The sequence below is a fragment of the Hipposideros armiger genome, unplaced genomic scaffold (genome assembly GCF_001890085.2).
Source record: "Hipposideros armiger isolate ML-2016 unplaced genomic scaffold, ASM189008v1 scaffold_209, whole genome shotgun sequence".
In the NCBI taxonomy this organism is placed as follows: Eukaryota; Metazoa; Chordata; class Mammalia; order Chiroptera; family Hipposideridae; genus Hipposideros; species Hipposideros armiger.
Genome location: NW_017731559.1, coordinates 1608926 through 1613530, shown reverse-complemented (window position 1 = coordinate 1613530; position 4605 = coordinate 1608926).

Genomic DNA, 4605 nt, shown 5'->3' with positions numbered 1-4605 from the left:
TGTAGGCCTGTATTTCCAGAGAGTTGCTTGGCAACCCATGCCCCCTCCCAACCTCTCAATAAATATATTCTCACACATCACACACAAGACACATCTCGATAAGAAAGCAGGCAGTGTCTGTACAGCTGTATCCAAAAAGAAAAAAAAGTCATCAAATAAGAAATGTGGAATAGGCTACAGAGTCCCAGAATCTATATGTCCTCATAACCAAAATGTCACAACTCAATATTTACCATAAGACGCCAAATAATCGTACCTCTTAGTTATCAAGGCATACAAGAGTCACATTTCTCAGTGACCCCCTTGGGAAATTCATAACTTTCTAATCCCAGCCAGAGCATTCTTGGAAATGCCACCTGCCTAAGCCAGCCATTCTGAGAACAGAGGCGTGGATCTTGGTCACTGGTGAGGGAGCTCCAGAAGTTATTTAGGGATGAGTGTTTCTGTGAGAACATTGGTGGCTGGTGAGCAGCCTCCACAGGCATGTGGCTCTGTCTGCACTTAGCACAGGCCTGGCAGAATCTCATACCATTCTCTGACCGGGACTCTGGCCTTCTGTCCCTCCTCCTACAGCTTTCTGGTTTTCAGAGAAGGAGGAAGTCCCAAAGCAGGCTTCTAGAAACTGGGCGCCAGAGAGCCTTCTCACTCTCCCCTGCTCTGCTCTAAATCTTTAAGGTGGGAGAGAGCGGCTGATCCCTGCAGGCTGTGTTTCCCAGGACCTGCATCACTTGGCTTCTGTCTGGGATAAACAGCGGCCAATGAGAGGTTCCAGTGGGAGATGGGGAGGGGGAAGAGTATTTCTCTCTCCCCACTTCTCTGCCGGTAGAGGAGGCCTCTCCTCCAGCTCCAGCTCGTGCAAGATGGACTTGCTGTGGCCCCAGCTTCTGCCAGATGACCTCAGCCCCTACACTCAAGTGTGCCACCTCCTTGTGCTATCCCTCCAGCTTGAGATGGTGGTGGCTTCCTGCTGTAGCTAACTTCTTGGCTGCCTCTCTGTCCTGTGTGGCTTCTCAGCCATTCTTTCACCTATATAACCAATTCCTGGCACTGAAGTCCCTCTGTTGGGAATACTCAGGGTGGGTTCTGTCTGGGTTGGACACTTACTCTGGCAGGAATAGGGGATACCATCTCAGTGGCCTACTGTCCTGTTTTCATCTCAAAGATCTGAAAGTGGGAAGAAATTGTTCTGGACTAAAAGAAACCACTCTGTAGACAAGGAGACCTTCACAGCTGGCCACAGCTTCCTCATGATTAACCATCAAAACCAACATAAGGCAGCAAGTCATGCTGAATCACCTCACACATGGAGACGTTTTATAACCTACCTACAAGAATTGGGTGAGATATGGTGGTTTTTTTCTAATGTTTTTTAAAGCCTGTGAGGATTTTTCTTCCATGAAGTCTAAGACACCCTGAAAAAGTCAGCTCTGTGGCTGACTATCTGGAGGTGTTCACCTGAATTCAGTATCCCGCATGGCCACCCTTGAAAAATTTCCCCTTGGGGAATCACCTTTGTCACCTTCCCAAGGAGTGGGTTGGAGGTTTTTCAGCAAAAATTTGGTGTGACCTCATGGAGGATGAAGAGAGACAGAGGAGTTAGGGAACCATTCACGACGGCCAAGTGCACTCCAGAGTCTCTAGAGAAGGGAGCCAGGGACGGCCTCCACTGCCTCTGGCATTTGTAGCCCTAAGAGCTGGACTTGAGGGAGGTGGGTGGCTCCTCGGCGGCAGCCACCCTGGCTCTGGGCGGTGCGCCGCCAGGGAGACAAGAGGAGGCTTATTCTGCGACAGCGGATCTCCCGGACTGGGAGTAACAGCAAGTGCAGGATCAAATGAGTTTCACCTCCTCTAAAGTGCTCTGCTGACTGAAGATGTTTGAAGCCAAGGCCCACAGGGCACATTTGTCAAGCTCTCAAAAAATAGAAACCAGGATCAAAGCAGAAGCACTTTCCAAATATAAACATTTGTCACCTACATTCACTTTTGATGTGCCCCATTTTGAATACATTCCCCTTTATAAGAAGGACAGCTTAATCTTTCCGTACACACACTTGGGACCTTCAAATGGAGCCCAGGGACAATTTGGGGTGGGTGGGGGGAGGTGAGAAAGGAAGTTCCAGCCAGGCAAAATAAAAGGGAGGAGGAGAAAAATCCCTCCAGAGGAGTGTAACAGGAAGGAAAAAAGGAAACTAGCATTTATGGAGCCCCTGGCATTTTATACATTACCTCATGTTTTCCTGCAAATTAACTCTGGAAAGAGGGTGTCATTATTCCCATTTTGCAAAGTGTTTAAGTCACGTATCCAAACAGCTCAAGTTTGTAAGAGTAAAGTCAGAATGTCTTCCTACCCGACCCTGCAGTCTTTGCTGCCACCTGTAATAAGTGGCCTCAGCTAAACAAAGGTGAGTGACCTCAGGTACTCAGTGCCCATTCACAACTTTGTATCTGGAAGGTACCATGTGTTTTAGAGCTGGAAAGCACCTCTACGGTCCTCTAATCCAGCTCTTACCCAAGAGCTGCTGCTCAGTTCCAGAAGGACAGCACTTGAGACCCACTTTTGAAACCACCCAGCTCTCCCACATGTTTCTACAAAATGGCCCAAAGGATCTATGTCTATAAAATGAGCATGTACCTGCCATCTATTGATGACATGACATTTACCTCATCCAGAACACCCCTCCTTTGCCCATCCAAACCCTTCTCACTCTTGAAGGCCAAGCACAAGGATCAACCCTCTCCACAAAGCCTTTCAGACCATTTAGCACCCATGGACCACCCATGCTCATTTTGAATACTGCTGTCTTATGTTTGTTCTCTAATGGTTTTCACGGATTAGCCCTTAGGATTGGTAAGCATCTTCGGGCAAGTGGAGCAAAGGGAACAAAACTCAACTTGGGAGGTAGGCCATTCCCTTCTCAGAATCAGGCTGTGTGGTTGGAAGCCACTGGGAGTTTATGCTAAAGGAACTGAACAAACAAGGGTAGAGGATGGCCGGTGAAGGGTCTGGCCTCTCTCAAATCCAATGGAGTTACTACCAGTGACTGGTTTCTGCTGGCCTAGGCAAAGGAAAAAGAGAAACTAATTTTCTCTATCATAAATCACAAATCTCAAGAGCCTCATTTTCCAGAAGAATTGGGCTGTAGAAGGAAGAACGTGGGGCACAGGTTGGGAGGAAGCCTCTTCTGGCCTGTCTGGCCGGGCACTGGTTCTGGGTGCAGCCTTCCCCAAATGAGAAACCTTCCTCTCTTTGCTTCCCCTGAACTGGGAATGAGCCTGCAAATTCATTTAAAGGCCAATCCAGAGAGATTCACACTCCCCTCCTTGATATATTCCTCTTGATGAAATTGGGAGATACATAATTATAACAAGAGATCAGGTTTAATTTAGGAAATATGGTAATTGTTGAGCGTGGTTGACCATCTTTAAAGCAAACACACAGTCTTTGAGATAAAGTCCATTCCCTTAGGATGAGGTCGTCTCATGGAATGCTACTAGTCCTGGGCAGGGTTTCAAAGCCGTTAAGTTTCCCTAGGTGAGACAGAGCTGCTGGGGTGTATGGGAATGTTGGCACCCAGGTGACACATTGGATAATCTTTAACAGAGGAAGTCTGTCTGGTGCCTGCTCTTTGTTCCAACTCCACTTTCCTATTTGAGAACCCTTGTGATACACTTGCTGTTCACAGCTACTTTTTGGACGGTCACGAGCATGGTCTGGCATTGGATGCTGAACAAATAAAGCCCCCGCCACCCCCCCGCCACCATGCCTGAGTCTCCCTCCCTTACAGCCAGCAAGACAATGGCAGAATTTGCTCTCCACCCAGAAAAATTTTAGAAAGACAGTGGGGTACATTTTCTAAAACATATTTTATATAATTTGCTTATTTGCTTAGGTAAACAGAATATATCTGGGGCTCAGAACATGTTTTGTCTGCCCGTGTCACATAACATCTCTCTTGTAAAGGGCAGTTTCTCCAGGAGGACATAAACTCTCATCCAAACAATTTCTTGAAGATTGTTAATAGAGAAGGATGCAGGAGACAAATCAGTGTCTTCATAACCAAAAGCAAACCTTGGAAAAAAGGATCTGAGACATCAAGCGGTTTGATTTGAAAGCTCTGAGTCTTCCTCTCCCCTGCAGGGAGAAATTCTTTGAGATACACAGAGAATATACAAACAAATGGGTGGTTAACCCAAGAATAACAAGATCAACCATTACTTTTCTTCTACATGTCACCTAATCTCACTGAACTTTATTTTTTTAATTAATTTTTTTTTAAAGATTTTATTGGGAAATTGGGGGAGGGGAACAGTGTTGAGGAATCGGGAAAGGAGACCAGTCAAGTTGTTGTTCTTCAATCTTCATTGTGGAGGGCGCCAGTCGCCACCTGGCTTCCCGTCGGCAGCTAGTGGCCTCTAAGCTCAAGGTGCTGTGTTCAATCTTAGTTGCGGGTGGGCGTAGCCACCATTTCCTGTGGGAGTCGAACCAGCAGCCTTGTTGTTAAGACTGCACGCCCTAGGGCCGGCCGAGTGGCGCGATGGTTAAGAACTCGCTTGGGATGCCAGAGGGCCCCGGTTCGGATCCCACATATGAGGGCCAGTGACACT